Raw genomic sequence first — 10290 nt, forward strand, 5'->3', positions numbered from 1 at the left:
TCCTTTAACTTAAAGGCGGTATTACAGAGTTTCTCGCCCATTTAATATTCAAACAGGAGATTACAATTACGCCTAAATAAATCACTTACAAGTAATATTTCAATTTCAGGATTGGGTGTCTCTAAATCGAATGAGTTGGTTTGCAGTACCGTTCGATATGGGGCCCTCCAGCATCGCCTGTATCTTTTCCGTGGCATTCTTGTTACGATGGTAATGGAAATCATTGAAAATTATAACTTTAGAGCCCTTCCTCCGCCCTCTTGTCACGCACGCCATGCTAAAAAATGACTACCTGCACAGAAAATCGCGTGATGCTGGGTCAGTGTGATTTGCCGAATCGGATTTCCACGTAGGCTGTATTTGATGTTTCCGCGTAATATTGATGTTACATATAGACGGGTTACTAACAATAACATACATGCACACGCATTTAAAATGGGATTTCGGACTTTTGGACCTTCGGAGTTGTGGACCCTTTTTCATTACTTTCGGACTTATGGTCTTTCGAACTTACGAACCTTCGGAACTGTGGACCTTCGGCATTATGGGTCGTTTTCAAAGAAGATTTTTTCCTTTGTGGTCTTGTGGGCCTTCGGACCTGTGGACCTTCGGACTTATGGACAGTCACCAATTGAACATTACTTTTTCAACCCGTGACGTTTCTATTTAGCACAAATCGCTTTTCTCTACTAACTTATCTATACAAGTAGGTCTTCGTTTGGGGTATTCAGAAAAAGAAAGTAAGATGTCATCACCCTCCCTGGATTAAGAGTAAAGTGGGGCAAATTGTGAAAATTGCTGCTAATTTCAGCGAAAAAACGCGTCATCTCATAAACTGCCACCTTGAAGCATAAAAATTGATCATTTGTACTTTTCGATTTGGATTTATCTCAAGACATACCCCAAAGATTGTTCCACTTCTACTATTGTTTGCTGACAAATTTTGGTGCCATGACAGTCAATATCGTTAGTGCATAATAGAATCCTTTTTTCCCCTGACATTCTCTTGAATATATACTCTAGAACATTTCTAACTTCTACACAGGCTACTCCGCATGAAAGCCGAATTCGATTGAGAAAATCAACTAAACCCCTTTAACACGAAAGTATTTAAGACAAAAAACTAAATAAAAGAACAATAAACAAGGCTGGCACCGTTGAAAGTCACGTGGTCATTGTTTTACTGACGTTAATGAAACGGCCAAGGCCATTGTGCTCACCTGTTGACATGGTTGAGATATATACAACACTATTGTCAGCTTGTAATGGGCTTATATGTTAGTACTGCACACTAACCGATGGCACCAGCATATAAGAATCTATAAGTTATAGTACATGGGACCGATACCATATAAACTCGTCCCTAATCGTTCTACACATCAAAGCAAACGTAGGCATCGGAGTGTAGAAAGGCTACAAACGAGCCTAGATCAAGATACCGTAAGCTAGCGCCGATTCTCATGTTATTAGTTCAATTAGTTTCGTACAAGTTGATAGGGCCACTTTACGACCTATTGTTTATACCTTGGACACAATCAATTTCGGCGAAACACAACACGGCGACTGTTAAGGCATAACACTACCAAATTAGCCTATCACTTTCGGGATTAACAGCATTTTGGCGAAATTGTTTGCAAAACACACGGAAACGTCCAAAATAGCCCCAAATTTGGCCCTTTTAAAATCAATGCCAACAAAACTGCTCAAAGTCCGTCAACGGCCACAATGTGAGACAAAACTATGTGTATCAAAGAACAAATAAAGCCTAACCTGGTAATAAATGATGCAACAATAAGCCCGTAAAAGCAGATCGCAGGTCGTTGACAGCTGGATTTCTGCACAAAAATAGTAGCACTCAGTAGACCACGTGACTAATACACACTCAACAGAAAACGAAACTGTGCACCATGTAAGTTTGTGTATTTGCTGAAGAATCGGTCAAAACCTTCGATATATATTGTAGTCCAATATTTAAAACAATATTTCAGTGACAACCTTTAACCCTTTTTTTTCTTCAACTCTGATGAGGTATCAAAATTCATGTAATATTAGTCCAAAAAGAAAATCAAATGGAAACGTTATTTTATGTAAATGATCTTTCTTCCTTTGGCCTGTTGCCTTGGCTCGAAAAAATTGAATTTGAATGGCAGTTTTGCCATCACACATTGTCATTTTGATTAAATTTAATTGATCAATATGTCTGATAACACAAGTCACGCACTAAATGTACTGTTTTACACTCAGCAAATGCAACTTTGATCGGGAACCGTTTTAAACTGGAGAATGGAAATTGCGACAGTTTAAAGAGGAACACGCATTTATTACACATATTCGGATTCCTATATCAACAAAATTTGTTCAGCAAACAGCGGCGAGAACACCGGTGTAAAAGTAATGGACGTCCTAGGAATGCAGGACCCCATACAATAGCAGTGTATTGTCAACGAATGTGGTTAATGGTTTGGTTAGGGTTAGCTACATAATCTTCAACAAAGGAACTCGGCGACTCTATTCACTTTCACAAAAGGACCGGACTTCATTAGATTCCGGGGGGGGGGACTTTTTCTTTTACACCGGTCTGATCTACGGAGATGTATATATCGATATGGAACAATCAATTTGATTGATGATGGCATTATAGCCCACAAAACATTTAGAAGCAAATATATTATTTTTAGGAGGTAGCCAGTCGAAAATGTCGAAAGGTTCTTTGCTCGAATCCTTAGCAGCAAGGTGAGTATTGAATAGGCCAGACAATAAGTTTAATTACAATGGAGTCATGGAGGGATCTGATCAAAAAGGGGGTAAAATCACCCAAAGAGCAATAAAACACGAAGTCAAAAGAATAACAAATAATCCACCACAACTACCGAAAGTATGCTGAATATATACACTGTTGGGCAAAATGGTTGTCACCCCTATAGAAAATTGTGAGTTTCAGGTTTATATCCATATTTCTCCACAATCATGGTCAGGTTTCTTTCATTCTTGGATTGAAATTGACATGAGTGACCTAATTCAATTTCGTCACAGGGTATGGCAGTCGTGTGATGTAATAAGACACTGTAAAAGGAGTGTTTCTGCTGACCATGTCCTTTCGGGCCTATGCCTAGTCCACAGCCGACTAGGTGTTCGTGCATTCTCCTGGTTAACCAACGCAATCCTATTGGATTTTCTTGACCAGCCAATGCAGAACTTGTCATGCCCGGCCCATACAGCCAAATTCAGCGAGGTGAGGCCATTGGAAGGTGGCCCAGCGGGCAAGGTCCTGGCGCCATCACCGAAGTGATGGGACTTTCGAAAAGGACGGTGCAAAGGTGGATTTCGAAGTGGCGACAGGACGGTAATGTTAACGTTGGGAGATCTACTGGTCGTCCTCGCATCTCTAATGAAAGAGACGACCGTCATCTCTTGCGTCGTTGCCGTGCAGATCGTAAGAAAACAACGACACAGCTGCACAATGACTGGCACAACCTGGATAATGTTGACGTTAGTCGGACAACGGTAAACCGTAGGCTGATTGCTGCCGGGTATCATGCAAGAAGTCAGGTAGTCTGTCCAAAATTGACAGATGCGGCAAAACGTCGACGGCTTCTGTGGGCGAGAGCGCATGCTGACGTGCCGGACGAAATGTGGCGCCACATCGTCTTTGGTGACGAGTCCCGTTTCTTGCTGTTCCGTGTTGATGGCAGGGTCAGAGTTCGTCCATTACCAGGCGAGCAGCTTCGGGAAGACTGTGTAGGCCTGCGTGTTCCATTTGGAGGTGGTTCAGTCCATATCTGGGGCGCCATTCATTATCATGGAAAAACTGCAGTCCGGGTCCTAGAGCAAAATGTAAACGATCTCCTCTACTTGGAGATCCTCCGAGATCACGTCCTGCCAGAAGCAAGGGCCCACTTCGGCAACAACTGGACACTAGCAGACGACAATGCCAGACCCCACAGTGCAGCAATAGTGAACAATTTCTTGCACGAACAAGACGTCAACCGTCTGGACTGGCCTCCTTACAGCCCGGATATGAACCCCATAGAGCACCTGTGGGACCATATCGGCAGAGAACTCGAAAATTTGGACCCTCAGCCTCAGAACCTTGCCGACTTTGGTGATGCAATTGTCCGTATTTGGGGCGAAATGTCCCGACGAATTGCAGCGCTCATTGCAGCCCGTGGGGGCAATACGCGATATAAGGTATGCAAGCAGTGCGAAATTACCCAATTGTGCAATTCCTATCAATTTGGACAATCAAATCTGGTCAGATGGAGAGAATAGAGTGAAACAATGACAAAGATGTTTTCCATAGTTTAGGTCCCTGATGAGCCTCCGTAGATAAAATGTCAATTAATAAGCAATTGATGGCAAACATGTGCTAGTTTGTGGTCCAAAAACACCCGCTAATACCATGTGTGTACAACTGCAAAGTTTCCAGTTGTACATGTTTACCATATCAAAATAAATTAAACATGGATATGAAATCATATCTGCCATCGCAGGGGTGACAACCATTTTTCCCAACAGTGTATAATCCGCGTTGTCTTCAATCTTATCATGTTGCGTGAATGACATCAACTCGTTTTGAATATTGCACTAATCGTTCCGGTGAAAATGCACATTGTTTATCTGTAGATTTAAGGCAGCTTGGATGTATATTTTTGGGGCAATGATTTGGGTTTTATTTCGAGCTATTGTACAGAGAGAGCACAACGTGACCTCCATGACTTCAAATGGTGGTTTTCTTTGGAATATAAGCCTGCATCGTGATTCATGCCGGTGTGAAAGCGGATAAAGTCCCCCTGGTAGCAAGGTCCGGAGGACCTTGTTCCCTAGCGAGTGGGGTCCTCCTGACCCCTGAGGATAATAGTCTTTACCAGACATCTACCCCTGGTCCTATATAGGGACATGCGGACTTTAGCCACTAGGGACATTGATCGCTTTTACAGCAGTAACAACGCATAAAGTCCCACGCATAGAATGTCCATTCCTTATATAAATAGTCGCGTAATGTGACATGGTCTTTAATTTTAGGAATAGGTAGGCTAAAAATCGGGTTATTTTCCGTCGGCTCTCATGGCGCAGTGGAACAGTGCCTGGTTCATGGTTGAGAGTCTTGTGGATCGAATGCGCCGTGGCGATTTTCTTTTTTAATTAATGTAATATAATACAATGGTTAGTATCTCAATACAATGATTGACTCTCTTTTTTTCAATTTCGTCATCTTAATAACAATTTTTATTGCGTAAGTACTATCAAAAGTGGCTATGAAATGCTCAGCCTAGCCAATGCTCTGCCATTCGAAATGGAGAGGACACGCGCAACACGGTCGAGAAACATCAGTTCTCCAGCGGAGGTTTTTCGTTATTTGTCGTTTTCAAAATACCCCGCTGAAGCAAATGCAAACCAGAAGCGAGTTCTTCGGCGTGTTGCCGCTAAAAACTACAAGGTAGGCATTTTACTTTATAGTGCATGTGATTGAGTTATCCAGGTTCTCCTTTTTAATGAATTAGATTTGGAAAAAAACAGAGTGGTTAAAATCTTCTGAGTTCAATCGTCCGGACCTTTAACTCTAGGAATAGGAGTCCTTTGGACCTTGATACCTAGGATTTAATGTCCCCGGATATTAAACACGGGATTCAATGTCCATCGGACTCTCGTAGCTAGCAATAGAAGTTCATTGGACACTTATCTCTAGTTATGAATGTCCGGACTGTGAACGCGGTTACTAATGTCCAATGGACTGTCCAACCTAAGGATAGGTGTCTCATGAGACATTAGTTGCTAGGTGTGGTAGTCTATGGGACAGTAATACCTAGGAATGGTGGTCTCTAAGACGTACACTTAACATTATTTCCAATATATCACATTATAATTGAGGGCCGTCTATATTATAATTAGAGTTAGTAGTGACGACTTCATGGAGTAAAACATGCTCAGTTACATGTGTCTGTTCATTGACGAATCGGATACCGTATATTATCTAGTCTTCCTATTTCAGCGTGACAAAGGAATACTCTGGTATCGGGTTGTTTCGAGGATCGGCGAACCAGTTGAAGACAATGCCTCGGGGAGAGATGATGCTGGGGATGCGGAGACTCACGATTATCAAGTGACTAGGCGAGCCAGTCCTCCCAGACGGCGTGATGTAAATCATTATCGAAATAAATCACTCAGTCAAATTGAAAATATGTTATTTTGTTCACTTCTTCTTTCTATATCACCCACAGAAAAAAGGGACTTTAACTTCTAAGGAATCAGTGTCCACATTGGACTTTAGTCCCTGTTCAGTGGACAATAAGTTGATTTTAAAGAAGAAAATTTGTCCAACTATGGCCAGGATAATTGCCTACCTTTACATGAAGCAGAAAATGCGAATTAGATGGGGAAATAACAATTCCAATTATTTCAATGTTTCAAACAGTGTTAAACAAGGAGGTATATTGTCACCTTTCCTTTTCTCAATATATCTGGACGAATTACTTATGAGGTCTATAGGTTCAGGTTTTGGATGTTATGTTGGCACCACTTTCGTGGGAGCTTTTGCTTATGCAGACGATATCATTTTATTATGTCCCACGAAATTCTCGCTGAACACACAATTACAAGTTGCTATATTATACTCAAATGATTATTGCATCAAATTCAATCCCGCGAAATGTCTGTTGTTATATTTCTGTCTGGAACCAGGTGGTAGAAATCTTATACCAATAGTTATCACTTTTCAGGGTATTCCTGTAACTGCTGAAGCTACTGCTCTCCATTTAGGAAACTTAATTGGCCTGAGGGTAAATAATCAAGACATACATAAAACAGTATCAGATTTCAATAGGCGGGTAAATGTCCTCATATCAAAGTTTTATTTTTGCAATTTTGAAACGAAAATCAAACTTTTTTACTCATATTGCATGTCACTCTATGGTACAGTCCTGTGGGATTTAAATAATAAAGTAGTAGGCGTATTATACACAGCATGGAGAAAAGCGGTGCGGAAATTATGTAGACTTCACCCACGGACTCATTGTGCCCTTTTGCCACTAATATTAGATACCTGTTCAATAAAAACATTGTTACAAAACAGATTTTTAAACTTTTATCGTAAGGCTGTAAACAATTCCAATATCTATGTTAATCTTGCGAGTACGCTTTCTTTGAATGGCAGTGGCTCCAATGTATCAAATACACTCTCACACTTGGCTAGTGAGTTAGATATACCCATGAACCACGTTCCTCTAACTTTCAAGGTACCTTTAAAGGCTGAGTTTTATAGACTGCAGCAAACTGCTGCTGTTATCAGAGATTTTTTAATGTATAGGGACTCACTTTCGGGGATAGATATCGATAATATGAATGTAATTCATGGGGTACTCTGTACTGGGTAGCCCTGTGTAAATGTCTATGCCTTATATGTAGGGATTGGGAGGGTCTTTCATTTCTTTGTCATCACTTGTTGTACTTTTGTTGCACTTCCACTTTTGCACATTGTATTGTAATTTAATTTACATGAATAAAGATGATTATATCTATATCATAATACTATAAGGCGGCTCGATAAAGTGCCATTTGGGAGTAGTGTTTCGTCTCGAAATTTTGCACGTTTGCAGGTGATATGTTATCCTGATGCAACGTTATGTTTATTTTCGGAAATTTACTTCAGCGGAGCAGTAATGAGGGATTTTTAATCGGACACTGTCAATTCTCCTTACCACTCACAGAAGCCAAGTCATAGCTGTTTAGTTATGCAGAGGCTTAATCAATTACCTGCACTCCCTGTGGGATGGCTAACATTACCTGTTGAACAGCTGGCTGTAGGGGGATGATTGGAACAGCCTGTACCTGTTGACCTGCTGAACTAAGGTTAATGTTTTTTTCAATCCACGATTGCAGGTCACCTGATGTTCGAGATTTCGCGGGGAAAGAAATTGTAAACAAACGTATGTGTGCAGTTCAAATGTAAACAAAAATGTATTTTTGGTACTTTCGGTTGCTGGACTTGGGTTTTCCCGCAGTAAGGAGCTGGGGTCAAATTGGTGGTCTATTGTTTATGGGTGCTGTGTTAGCCAGAGCTAGCCCTTAATTATGAAGGAATTTTCAAATGAAGGTTACCATGGTCTGTTTATGTGCTCACCACAGCTTTCAATACTTGATCTGAAGAGGTGCGCTGAACCTGAAATGGCCTTATCAAGGAGCTGCTCACGGTGCTGAACGTCTAGCTTGCCTGCCGAGTAAGTGCCTTGCCCGAGACCTGGCTACATGTAGGAGGAGCACGCATTTTAAAGTCATAGTAGTGATAGTGCAATGGGTTCGAGCCATTTGGAGGCCGACATGTGAAGGCCTATCTGGGTATTCCTTCTTCTCCGTATAAAAAGGCGCATATTGCTGACTAAGGAACGAGGTATATTCACATTGCCTCATCATCTCTATCGGACCAACTGATACAGCACGCCACAGCTAGGTCCGAGTCTGTGGACAAATGGTTGGTTTAATTTGTCTCTTCGATATGGCTTCTTTGATATTACATTAGATTTTCATTGCAATGCAATCTATTCAAGGTATAGCCCATTTCAACCTGCCTGCGCCACGGGTACAATGCTAGTATATATATAAATATAACAACTAGAGGTCAATGTCCGACAGACTTTCATACCTAGTACTTGGAGACCCCCAGACTTTCATCTCTAGCTGTTAGTATCCGGGGACAATTTCAACTGGGGACATTTTCCACTGGGACACCGGCATTGTGAACCTGTTGAAAACTATGACTTTGTCCATTTGATAACAATTCTCACCGCCTTGCACCACTGGAACTTGACGCAAGGACCCAATGCGCCACGTAGCGGCAAAATAGCGAAGCTGGCGAAACATTTATAACGGGTCACCGTGATCTCATTATGGACTTATAGCGCGATTATGTTATGGGGTTGTAACTATTTTGCTGTATATTGTCACGAGGAAAGGAAAGCATGCGACCTATTTATGTAAAGTGATAATTAGAAGGTATATAGTTCAGGAAATGTTAATACATGTAAATAATCATTCCTTATCGTCTTTTGAGAGCATTTTTAATTGTAAAAAGTATATGCCTACATCACAGAGTCTCTGCAATGGTCATTTTTATCATAGTAGTCTCGCGCAGCCAGACCTTCTTCTCTTATTAGTCTGATGCAAGCCAGACGTTCTTTGTACTAGACGTTTTCCACCACAATATATCTGGGCCGAAGAAACACTGCGCACGATTACCTCGAGCTGGAGCTAAGAATAGATTATGCTAATGAGCATACTTCCTCATTGAGTTTACTCAGAATGGTGCATATCGCGCAAAGCTACTGAGTCTAGTACCATTAGGCCCCGCAAGGTGGCGCTGAGGCGGCTGCTGTAATCCAGGGAGTGGTTGAGTCACTCTAAAAGCTACTTGGCCATAACAAATGACGGACCTAACCAAAATTGGTTACATTTTTGCATTGCTGCAATGAAAGACCTAATACTGAAACCACATGTCTGTTGACTGTGCTTTAAGAGAGACTGGTATCATGCCTAGTCTCTCTTAAAGCAGAGTCAACTGTGAACATAATAGCAACACTCAAAATATGTACATCAAGCAATCTAATTCAGTGGAGGGACTACTGGGGACGAGTTTTGGCGACGTATTCCCTCTAAAAAATACCGCCATATTTAAAACGCACACGGTGATTGTGACGAGGTCGCGCAGCTGGCAGAGCGAATGGCCCAAAAAGTTTTCCTTAAAATGGTGTTACATTTCGTTTTGTGCGTTGTTTTCTGTTTATATTGAGATAAGATATATACCGCATATATCATGTAGCTCAGTAAGTTGATAAATAATGTGTGCAGCTGATATTAAAGTTTGAATAGTCTTTTCGAAAAAGTGTTTCGAATCGAGCTCAAAAGATATAGTTTTAGGCGCCAATGACGTCACCAATGGCGGATTTGCACTGAAGTTCAAGCCGAGTCGATTATTAAGAGAATCGACTCAAAGTTCCGAGTGGACATGGTCACACAAACATATAGAATGAATCGTTTTCATCAAATTTTCATTAAATCATTTTTTTTCAAATACTCGGTGTCTTTTTCTGGCGAGTATAGTGGTTGTAGCTGCAATCTATGAATTTGACATGTTCAAATCATTTACAAGTAAAACTGATGGGGTATGCAATGAGTTTAAAGATTCGTACTTCTAAAACCGTGGAACTCCATAGGTCATGTGCACGGATTAAGGAATTCAAAGGGATGTCAAGGAGATTGAACGATCTGATTGATATATCATCAACCTGATCATGTTTTGGC

The sequence above is a fragment of the Lineus longissimus genome, chromosome 14 (genome assembly GCF_910592395.1).
Source record: "Lineus longissimus chromosome 14, tnLinLong1.2, whole genome shotgun sequence".
In the NCBI taxonomy this organism is placed as follows: domain Eukaryota; kingdom Metazoa; phylum Nemertea; class Pilidiophora; order Heteronemertea; family Lineidae; genus Lineus; species Lineus longissimus.